This window comes from Phalaenopsis equestris, unplaced genomic scaffold (assembly GCF_001263595.1).
Source record: "Phalaenopsis equestris unplaced genomic scaffold, ASM126359v1 Scaffold229606, whole genome shotgun sequence".
NCBI classification, from domain to species: Eukaryota; Viridiplantae; Streptophyta; class Magnoliopsida; order Asparagales; family Orchidaceae; genus Phalaenopsis; species Phalaenopsis equestris.
Window position 1 is genome coordinate 94,341 of NW_018247579.1, and position 12,833 is coordinate 107,173.

Consider the following 12,833-nt stretch of genomic DNA (forward strand, 5'->3'; position numbering starts at 1 on the left):
CTATTAGTGACAGATAAGCAAATTGAATTTCATTGTTGCGATTAAAGTATTGCTTTTCTAAAATCTTAGTTCGTAGCTTCTAATATTAATCCCTGTGGGATTGATATCTAAGACTCTATTAGAGCCCTATATTACTTGAGTGATACGTATACTTGCGTTGATAAGTGTGACTTTATAATTATTGAATATTTATTACATCCATATTTATCGAATCTATAACTGTTATTAAGTTTTGGTACAGTTGCTGAGGAATTAATTCTTTTAGCAGCAACATTAAATAATTATATTTTTAAGCATATACAAAGCCCCTTGAGCATGAAAACTACTGTTCTATGAATGCTTTTGAGTAAGATCTCAATTGAATGATGTTCCTGTAGCTGGGGTTCACATTTCATGCTAAGGTTTCTCCACCTCAAAATGAAATCCACCAAAGTCTCGTTGGGCTTTCTATAGAGACAAGGTGTTGCGCTCCGACAAATCTCTTCACAATTAATTGTTCCGGCTCGACAAATGTCTTAATTATTACGTTGGGTAAATCAGCATATCAATTGAAAGCAATCCCTAATAGGCTGCTGACAAACTGTTGGAAGAGTAAATCTTTGCTATTTCTTGTGTTGCCACAACTGGCTCGAAAATGTGTTATGTGTTGTCTGGAATTTCCAGTCCCATCAAATATCTTAAATTTTGGGGCCATGAAACCCTTGGGGAAGGGTACGACATCGAATTCTTCCAGGTAGGGTCTACCCTTTGGAATCAATGCACCACCCTTAGATTTGGTTAAGGCTTCCCAAACTTGTTCAACCATTTGCTTAAATTCCTTCTCTGGCATGGCGATCGATGGAGAATCGTTCTTCGGTTTGTCATCCCTGTACTCATCTCTACTTGTTGATCCAACTTCTATTCTTTCGTCTGTGATGTGTATGATTTCTGGTTGGTTAATCTCTAGAGAGGCTATTTGTGATGCTTATGATTGCCCTTGAATGGTGGCCATGGCGGCATGACCGCAACCATTTCTTCTATCATTTTCTCCAGTTGGTTGACTTGCTCATCCCTTAGGAGGATAGCTCTACGCAGCTCATCTACCGCGTTCTCTTTGACAAGAGGTTGAGCCTTGGGCGCAGATGTAGCGGCTCTGGTTTCAATGACATGGACATCCATGAAATCCTCTTTGAGGTAATCATTTAGTCAAAATCTTTATCATCATTATCAATTAAAACTCTGTGTTCTCGGGCTAACTCAAAAACCTTGACTCTGATCTTTTCAAATTTTTCTTTGATTATCGTGTTCTTGGGCTAACTCGAAAACCTTGACTCTGAGCTTTTCAAATTTTTCTTTGATTATTGATTCTTTAATTATCTTAAGATCTGGAGGACTCTGCTAGACGTCCTCCTCTTGCTCTTCCATCTCACTGGCAATTGTTGTAACAATGTCAGATACTTCGGACCCTAGCTTCATTCCATGCTCTTGCCTTGCGGGCTTACTGGACTGTATCGGTGCAGCGACCTTAGGTTTCCACACCTTTTTCTTTGATGATGATGTCTGAGGACAGAGCGTCCTAGCAAAAACATCAGTATGTCGAAGGGAAGTATGCTCCCCATGGTGCAGACTGACTACAGTACTAGGCAATTTCTTTATCTTTTCCTTCAAAATTTTAGGAATGTCTTTGAAGTGGGTGATTGGTAGGATTCTCAGACCCGATCTTGACTTAACCGGTCGACGGCCTGTGGTCCTGGTAGCGGTAGAATCTGTGGTGACAATAGCGGTGTCGACTCTGCTTCTCAAGCAGAACCAGATGGGAATACAAGCAGGCGGACTTTCAATTGACTTATGAGATCTTCAGGCAGATTTGACGTCCCTTAAAATTTTTTTCTTCATACGAGGGGAAATTGCATGTCCCACTTGTTTAAGTAATTCATTAACTGACCAGCCCTCTTTGACAGCTAGTCTCTGAAAAATTGAACTTACTCGGGTGACAGGAGTATGTTTCTTTTTCTCCATACTATGTCCATGAAGTGTTGGTAATGTGGCGGAAACTTTTTAGATACTCTTGTATACATCGGTATCCATTAAAGGATGGAATCTACTTCCCCGCAGAAGTGATATATTTCCAGTAATCTTGATTCCTCTTGGTGAGGATCTTCCTTAACGAGTATCTCCTTAGAAGCCTGGGCTTTAGTGGCCCTTCAGAATCTCTTGTTACGGTTTCTATTTTGAGTTCAGGTTAGTGGTGCAATTCTTGAACTCGATCCAATTTCGAATATTGATGGTGGGACAGCTAATCCCTCGGTCGGATCATCAATTATCATTACTTCTTTCTCTTTAGCAGCAGCGAGGACAGCAGACTTAATAGGTTTCATGGTGGCAACAGTAGTCTTGGTCTTCTTATAAGAAGGGAAGTCTTGTAGACAATTTAAGTTGAATTCAGCAGAAGGCTCCTGAACTTCTGGAGCGGTGACTTTCATTATGACGAACGGGGCCTTCCCGAGGATGACCTCGAGATCTTCAAATTCGGCTCCGAACTTAATGTCAGGAGCGACATTGCTGGCTTCATGGCTTGTTGGCAAGTTGCAAGAAAAGTCAGCGTTGTGAAGACTATTGCAGCAGCTTTAAAATAGAAAGTTTTGGGGTTAGCTATATGGCCAAAACCATGTAATCTTAGTGCAAGCACTGAAAATTAATAGAGGTTGATCTGTAGACCCGGTAAGTCTTAGTTTGTGGAGATTTTAAAAATTTTAGTAAAAAGGTAATTTAAAAGTAGAAAATTTTAATTAATTTTGAAGCATGCGTGGCACAACACAATTTAATTTAATCTACAAAATAACAAATCAAACTTGAAAGGGAGATGTGAAGTGTTTAGGACTCAGTGCGAGACCCATTTAGCAACACACAATGCCTAGGTGGAACTGGTCCACTAACACACCTATTAGGGGTCCGACCCCACATGAAGATTTAAAGAGTTCTTAATGGCCTCCTAAACCCTTCTGTTCAAAGGTAATTAAACAGACAGTTCTGAATTCTAAAAAGTTTGTCGTACTTTCCCAAGACAGAAATGGGTAAAGTATGTTAATGAAAGAAGGGTAATTTGGTTCAAGGGAGACATGGACACATTACCGATGTGTGAAGATAATATTCTTTATTTAAATGGGAGAAAATTTATTCCCCAGTGGAGTCGCAAGAAGCTGTTGGCACTATTTTTGGTTAAGGAGTTGCCCGTAAGAAGTTGTCAGTCAACAAAATCAAAATCTTGTCGCCCGGTTTGAAAGGACATTTAATTTACATATGTATATATAGTTTAGAAAAATATGAAATCAAATTGACCCCATATTTTCCATAGTTTAAGTAAAAGAGCGTTGTACCTCAAACCCTATATCTATCCCGAAGGATAAACACAAGACTTGAAGATGAGGCTTGATCAAATAAACTAAGAAATATATGAAATTTGTTTGGTCTGCGAAACCGTTTTATTTGCTGACAATTTCCTCTATTAAATATGAAGAATTAAATATGGTTTATATTAAGTTGGGTTCGAAAAAACTTCCTATAAGGGCAAGCCCCTATAGTTAATTACATCTTAAATGACTGAAGTCGCTCAAAAAAACTCTCGATAAAAATCAGGAAATATTATCTTCAAGGAGGTCAAAAAGATAGGAATTTTCAACAAAATCCGATAAAAAGGTGTGAAATGGGAATAGCTTGAATTTGGAACATTTTGTTTTTGGAATCCATAGGAAGAAGAACTAGGGGATGTCATGGATCCAGAGGAGAACCTCAGTGATTTCTCAATCTATCCAATTGTTTGGCTTCAGTTTTGAGGAAAAATATTTAAATGTTTCATCCGGCAAATTTTATTAATTAAGGCTTATACTTGTGTGAAACGATCACACAAATAACCTGGAAGATATGAGGATTTAGGTCGTAACGAATGACAACCTCGGAATCCTAAGGCTAGTTAGGGCTTACATTGTAGAGTAGGGTTATACAAAGGCCTAAAGATAAAGCTGAGGATTTATGTTGCAAAAGAAAACAACCTCGAAGTCCTATGGATTGGTTAAAGAATGGTTTAGCTGATGGAGACATGTTTTGTTTTTGAAGATGATCGCGCTACCCATAATGCAAGTTCCAAGCTCCTCATTGTGATGAGATTAAGTTTTTTAATTTGTCAGGTTATGATGTCAAATCAGGTGACCTTATGGTTGTAGTTTTTTAAATATTATGCGGCATGTTAAAGTTGATTAGAGCGACACCAGTTAGGATCCTACGGTTCCCTCGTTCCAGTATCACTATTTTCTATTGGATTTACTTAGTCTAAATGAATTTACTGAACTCAACTTAATGAGTTCCATACTTTCATTTAGACCGCGGAAAGCCTCGTTAGCAACCGTAGGTTACCTCCTCTGAGGGATTCCCGATCATCCGATAGAGACTTCTTAATTTATTTTTAGTTGTGATTTTTTGTGATTTTTGTGATTAAATTTTGAGTTGTTTTATATTTTGAATGTTGTGAAGGTGATTTTTATCTTGGTTCTTTTTAATTTTGGCTTTGGATTTTGGTTTTGGTTTTGTGGCTATCCTAACAGTTTTTGTGTTTTTTGTTTTGGTTTTCATGCAGGATGATATTGTTGTTTAGCATGCAAGTTTCATAAGCATAAAAAGTACAGTATGAAATTACAAGAAAGACAATATTGTAAACTATAAAAAGCATACCTGGTGAGTCTTCTTGTTCTACCACTTGAAACTCAAAATGCATGTGAGAGCATTTTATATAAAGCAGAAAAGTAAGGTTTTAGTGATCTACCCAACCCTAGGTCATATCTTGGTGGGTCCCTATTAATTTGATTAAGGATGATTTTTGTTAAGCAAAACATATTAAGTTTAGTAGACCTCCGAGGTATCCAACAGATCTGGAGAAAGAAGCAAGTCCATGCTTCCCTCTCACTTAGCCAACTTTTTAATTTTGGCTTGTAGTATTTTAAAGGTGTTCAATTTTTAACTATGTTCACTTTTCTAATCCTCATTTAACGAAATTTGATTTAGCCTAGGTCACTACTAAGCCCTTTAAACTTTTAATAGATGTCTTAGTTATATTTTGAAGATATTGAATTTTAATTGATGATGATTCATTTTTGAAAGTCATTTGAACATTAAATAGGGGTGTTAAATTAGTGAGTTATCAACTTCCAAAGTCATACCCCTAAGTCTAAGATCATTTATTTGACTAGGCTTCCACATTTTAATAATTTAAAGAAATTAGAAATTTATCCTTTAATTAACTTTAATTGAAAGATTAATTAATAAAAGTGAGATTGGTTTCTATCAAATAATCTCTTGTGTTTCAATCATCCAAATATGTTAATTAGCATCGAAGATTACCCATTTTCCCTTTTGACTTAAGCCTAAATGTTAATTAAGACCAAATTTCCAAAATTACATTTTTACCCCTAAGGCTCTATTACTTCATAATTCATCAAATTTAATTCAAATGACTTTAGAATTTGCATCCCACCTCACTCATGGGTCAATTAAGACATCAGAGGAGAAAAATGTGATTTTTCAAAATTTAATTTAATTTATATAATTATTTATATGCAAGATATGATTTTTTAAGGAAAAATCCCTAACTTGACGAAGGTAAAGTCTAATCCCTTAAAATTTTTATTCAAGGTAGACTTAGACTAGAGGAACTTTTAGACTAAATTTCATGATTTTTTGAGTTTATTTTATATATTAGAATTATTTCAAGTTCTGGAGTATTTATTAATTATAAAATATTTTAAATATTGAAAATTAAGTTTCATATTTTTATTAAATCTATCCAAGGTTAAGGAAACCAGAGAAATAAATTTCATAATTTTTTTTATTTCTCTCATTGTTAGAATTATTTTAGTGAAAATCCATTTTTTGCCTTGAAAATTTATTTTAAGCTTCAAAATTCAATATCTTCACTTAGAAAATCGAGAATAATATTTCAAGAGAAAAATATTTCAATTATTCCTAAGTTCTTAACAAACAATTTAGAACATTTCCATGAATTTTATTATTTTTGTGATTTTTGTCATTTTTTAATTATTCAAATATTAAGAAAATGCTTGAAAATGAAAAATTTATTTTAATTACAAATTTATTTTTAGAAAATTTCTCTTATCACAGAAAACTCTCAAAACTAATTTTTATAATTTTTTGAGTTATATTTTAATTACTAAAAATCATTTTAGTGTCAAAAATATCATTTAACTTAGAAAATCAATTTGAGTTATCAAATGAGCTCCAAATATTTTGAAAATTTTATGGGAAGTTCTTTGAACTTTAAAGCACAATGTTGAATCAAAATCAAGTCATTTAGATGTTTATTTTTTCCCAAATTAATTTTCTTTGTGTTTTGGGTTTTTTTGCAATTAGGTATGTTCTTAATGATTTAGATCATGAAAAATTTTCCAAAGGTTTCTCTGGCCATAATAAACTTTCCAAATTTTTCTTGAAATTTTCTGAGCAACATGCTAATTATTATGATTAATTTATGCAAATAATAGACATAAACTTGAAAAATATGGATCTTTGTCTATGGGTCTCCTCTGACTTCGGAAAAATCAGAGAATGTTCCCCAAGACAGAGGCAACAACATGCCAAAATTTCAAGTTGAGTATTTTTGTCAAATTGGTCAAATTAGATCATGTGATAGTTGAGAAAAATAAAATTGGGAATATTTTGAAGGTTTTTGAAATTTTTTGGATTTTTTGGAATTTTTGAAATTTTGGGCTAAGGAGGGGCATTTTGGTAATTTGGCAATTTTTTTGGTGATTTTGGGTAATTTGGATATTTTCAAAAGGTTTGAAATGATTTTTGAAAAAATCTGGGTATTTTGAGTAAATTTGGGAATTTTTGCCAAATTTAGGGTTTCAAGGGTACTTAGGTAATTTGGGGGAGTTTAGTGGAAAAAATACTAAGTTGAGTATTTTTGGTAGAATTGGGGTGCCAACCACCATAAATGAGCTATTGATCAATGGAAACCTCATTTGGATCTTCTATGTACTGGTCTTAGCTAAACCCAAGCCTAGAGCCAGTGGGTTTAGGGGACCAACTACATGAGTCTCCCAAAGGATTAAGGGATCAAAGTTAAGGGATCAAAGAAAGTCAAGAAATTTTGAGTTTGTATTTGTGAGTGATTGTGAGTGAGGTGAGTACCTTGGCTCTAGACCAACACCTAGGGCCAACGCTAAGGTCAAACTGTCCTATGGGAACTCTCCTTGGGCTCCGTCATAATGACCCCACCCACTAAGTGCTTGAGGTTATGATCACTATGTGGAACTTCAAGTTGAGTAAAAAGGAGTTTCAAATTTCTAATGGTGAGGGTTCCTTTTCTAGTTCTCTAAGAATAGTCAACAAGAAAGTCTTATGGCTAGACCTTAGGCTACTAAAAAGGAAAAACTAGACCTCAACCAAAAGTGAGGTCAACAGACAAAAGGATAAATTTGCTAGCTATAGCTCTTGCTTTAAGAATGGCTTTCCAAATCTTAGAATCACCCACCCTCCATTTAGATATATACATTTGATAGAAAGAGAAATTCACTCATTTATAATTAATAAACTAGAAAGAAATCCTTTATAAAAGTATGAATTGTTGCCTCAATCAAAACATATCCAAACTGAGACAATTGCTTGAACATCAACTCACCCCATATCGTAACCTTGTATATCATGTTCTTTTAAGAGTACAATCGGGAGACCAAATCTTCCACCCGAATGGTAGTTAGCTCAGCCTTGAGGGACGTCAGCTCCTCTTGAAGGATAGCCTCACGAGCCAGAATTGCTGCTAACTCATCCTCAAAATACCTTAACTGCTCATCACAAAAGTGGCCACTTTCTTGTGCAAGCAAAGTCTTGACCTCGTAGAGATGAAGCTCAATCGAGTCATACGACTCAGGTATATTGGACGTCTCCACTCGATCAGTCATCGAAAACATTGCTCATTTCCAAGTGGCTCCCCAGAATGCCTTGAACCCTTGGAGGACCCATAATCTGGAACCTCTCGCTCTGTGGGAGTCTGAGTCTTTGTCCCCTCACTAGAAGAGTGACCCAACATTTGGTCTAAATTAAAAGTGGTGAAGGAAAAGCCTTCTCCCCTAACTTCTTGCTCCAATGATGGAGGACAATAAATCGGTTGATAAGTATCAGCTGTGGAAGGGTATGGAGCAACCCCTTCTTCATTTGTTGCTTGCTCCTCTAGGGGTAACAGCTCAAAGGCAGGCTCATGACCTTGCTCTTCCCTTAGCTAAAAAAGAATAGGGTGGAAGATTGTTCAGCCCTTTAAATCATCATTTTGGCGGCTCTTTCCCATCATGTGACGTTTCTTCATGAGGGAAGCCTCCCTTTGCCACCAAAGTGCCCTCTGTCGAGAGGCCATTGTTCAAATTTGAGGATCCTACCTCAACCACAGGGTTAAAGGTCCTCAGCTCAGGCACAATGTGCTTTCCAGGTCATTCTATCTTCAAAGTAGAATTTGTCATCTTCTTCATTGCCTGAAACACCAACGTGCGGGCCTCCTTGCTAACAGATTTCAGGTGTTGTCCGCCCTCCATACTTGATGCCACTGATGGAATAAAAGTTGAATATGAAAGAACACTAGGAAGATAACTCCTTATATCTCATTTATAATGGCTTTGGCATGAGAATCAAGAAGTATTCAATTATTACACATTTAATAGTCATGAATATTACAAACTTGTTTTAAAAATTTAGCTTCTGTTGTCCTTATCGCAGTAGTCATTATCAATGGGAAAGAGAAAATTTATCTTAATTTATTGTAATTGTACATCAAAAATGTGTCAGCACAAATCTCATAGATATCTCATGTCTAGCGAAAAAGATGATGTGAATCGAGGACGACCTGAGACTACATGCTCTGCCAGCTCCTATGTACTTGGAGGATGGTGCACCCCAACGGATGAAATGTATAGCATCTCCTAAAGAATCTGTCTGACTAGATCTTTGCTGACAAATCCAACGCCCTCTAAACAAGATAGGTGAAATAGACCATCCAGCTCTAGAGCATTCAAAGCAGGTCCTCAGCAAGTAGTCGCACATCATAATGATCGCCCATCCATATATGTGGGCCCCACGGGTGTATATATTAAAAGACCCCTTCCATACCTACGTACACTAGGGGTACATAATGTAATTGCACAATCTCCATTCCTATAAATAAATGATCCATTTTAATGAATAAAGTTTGCACAAAATTATTGTTCATCACTATGTTATAGCTTGCCTAGCTCTCTCTCTCTCTCTCTCTCTCTCTCTCTCTCTCTCTCTCTCTCTATTCCTTCAGTGCTCTATCCCTTAGGCTTCTCCTCAAAAGTTTTGGATTCAACACAAGGATAAACCAATAATATTAAATAGATCTGCATAATGTAACCTAGAGCCAAGAAAGAACTACTTGCATAACACTCAATTCCCATGTATTTACATATCTAACACATAAACTTCAATTTTTACCTAAATTCCACTTTATTTAAATATAAAAAGATGTATTTCATTCTCTAAAAGTTAAAATAATAGTTTTTTGATGTGAAATTAAAAATTTGGGTAGTCTAAATGTGAAATGTAATTATTTATTGTTAGATATGTAAAAATACAAAAATTAGGTGGTGTGTATGTAAATGCCCCAAATTTCAAATCAAACAAGAGAAAATAATGATGATTAAGAATGAGTTACCCCCAAGTTCTCTAAAGTCTCACAATGGCAAACCAAGTGTGTTCTTCTGAGATAACGTGCTTGCTTTGAGAAAGGAAAAAAATTTTGAAAGAGAACACAATGAAAAAAATGAAGAGCTAGAAATTGAAGGGAAGAAACTATGCTTTTGAGGAAAGGAAAAGGTCCCGTGGCTAGGGGTGTAAACAAGTTGAGTTGAGCTTAACCATGTATTATTGAGCTTGACTCACCTGCCAAATTGTGAGCTATAGCTCGTGGCTACAACCTGCTTGCAAGCTCGAACTTAGATTCAATTTTTACGAAAGCAAACGTGATAATGCATTAGTGCTCAAGAGGAGGAGGATGCATTGGTAACTTATCAAAAAATACATTAAAATGATTAGTGGTGGGCTCATTGAGCTGACTGGAGAGCAAAAAAGTTGAGTTGGGATGGAATTTTTATTACCTCAGGACTTCGCAGGGTGAGTTGCTTGCGGAGTCCAATGAGTGGAGTACAAGTGGAATTGGGTCCCACAACATATACAAATTAAAAAAGAAGCTTGACTCGACCCAAATCAACGCTGTAAATTTAGCAGGTGTGTTTATCGTGAACCCAACCCAAATTAAATACCGAACAAACAAAAACTTACTTTATGTTAGATTTAGTATTTTTGGAGCCTTTCGTCAGTTCGCATTCGACTTCTTCCTCCTTCGGCATTCAGCTTCTTCCTCCTTCGGCTTCGGGCCTCTTCATCCTTTGGCTTTTCCAGCTTTTTTCGGCACTTTGGAAGGTGGTTTGTCTTCAGCAATAGCAGTTCTCCATTTGGACGGCTGGTGGTGGTACTCCATTTGGTTTTGACTCTTCGAAACATAAGGTAGGTTACATAATACTCATTCCAAATATTAGTGTTTAGTCATTTCATTGCAAAAAATAGTGATTTATTTTCTTTCTCATTGTAGCACACAAAATGGAAGGTCGCAAGAGAGCCCAAAGAAGAACCTAGTTGTATCCCGAAGTCATTGAGGTAACTACTTTGTTTATTTTAAAATAAAAGTTGAAGTAATAGTCGTGTTATTGTAGTATTATAGTGGTGTTGTAGTCGTATTATTGTGTGATATTGTGTGTTATAAAGGTGTAATTTTGTGTTATTGAATTTTGTGTTATTGTTGTGTTATGATTTTTAGAGATGCGTTATAGATGTGTTATAATGTGTTATTGTGTGTTATAATCGTGTTATAGTTGTGTTATTGTGTGTTATTGGTGTTATAGATGTGTTATTGTGTGTTATAAATGTTTGTGTGTTATTGTTGTGTTATGTTGATATAATGGTGTTATAGATATGTTATTTTGTATTATTGTTGTGTTATGTTATTAGAAGTGTGTTATAGATGTGTTATATTTGTGTTATAGTGTGTTTTAGTGTGTTATTATTGTGTTATTGTTGCGTTATAGTTGTGTTAATGGTGTAACACAAGCATAACACAATCATAACACAATGATAACACATTCATAACACACAATAACACAACATTAACACAACAATAACACAAGAATACCACAACAATAAACTACAATAACAAAATAGTAACACAATTATAACACTATTGCACTCATATAACAAATAAATAACACATATGTAACACTTCAATAACACATATTTAACACTACAATAACGCATATGTAACATGACAAAAACTTCTAATAATAACATTTGAGTCATTTTTAAAATTATGGATGGAGATTGTTATCTATAAAATAATATTTCCTTATGTTTTCTTTTGTAGGTATATGAACGCAAGAACGTTCAATTGTAGATGTCGTCCTTCTGCAGTGAGTAGTGCACTCGATACTTTTAGATACATTGTACCTGAGGAAACAAGGACTTTTTTAAGAGAAATAAATGTCAGTCAATTTTTTGACATGCCTCCTTATCCCCAAGATAGTGTGTTGACTCTACATATCATAGGATTCTGGAATAAAGAAAGAAGAGTTTTTGTGATGGTGGGAATTTGGTAAAATTCCACGTCGACCATGTGGCGCTTTTGTTAGGCATGCCCAACTGGGGAGAATCTGTTAGTTGTAGGAAGAGTCTTTCATCTCGTGTAGATTCGAGAGCAATAAAAAAAGATGTGACTAAGTTTTCAGGAGAGTCTTTTACAAGCACAAGATATTGATTGGACCCCGTATCTTAACTGGCAATAAGACATGGAGAGATTTAGAACTGAATTTGCTTACGCCATTTGTATGTGGTCCAAGATGTGGTCCAAGATGTGGTCCAAGAATCTAAATGCTCAAATATATGCTTATGGTTTTATTACACTTGAAGTTGCTTATGGTTAAATATGTGAATTTGCTTACGCCATTTGCTTACGGTTAAATATGTGCTCATAGGTTATAAAGTCATATAATTCGTTATGACACTTGAATTTTGAAATTTTGAGCAACAATATTTCGCTATAATACTTGAATTTTATGGTATAACACTTATATTTTTAAAATTACAGGTTATAAAGTCATATAATTTAATATAACACAAGATTTTGAAATTTTCATCAATAATATTTCGTTATAACACTTAAATTTTACGGTCTAACACTTATATTTTGAAATTTTTAGGTTATAAGATCATATAACACGATAAAATTTAAATTAACGCATCAATAATTAATTATAACACATGCATTCTCAATATAACGAATATATATCGCAGTATAACACGATTATTTTATATTTTGAACTTTATTTATATTTGAATATTTTAAGAAGTAATTATTTTACGATATAACACTTAAATTTTGAAATTTTTAGGTTATAAAGTCATATAACATGATAAAATTGAATTTTGAACTCGTTATAACAACTTAAACTCATTATAACACTTGAATTTGAACAATAACGCAAAAATATTGCGGTATAACACTTACATTTTTCTAAATAACGCGTCAATAATTAATTATAACACATGTATTCTCAATATAACGAATATATATCGCAGTATAACACTATTATTTTATATTTTAAACTTTATTTATATTTAAATATTTTAAGAAGTAACTATTTTATGATATAACATTTAAATTTTGAAATTTTCAGGTTATTAAGTCATGTAACATGATAAAATTGAATTTTGAACTCGTTATAACAGCG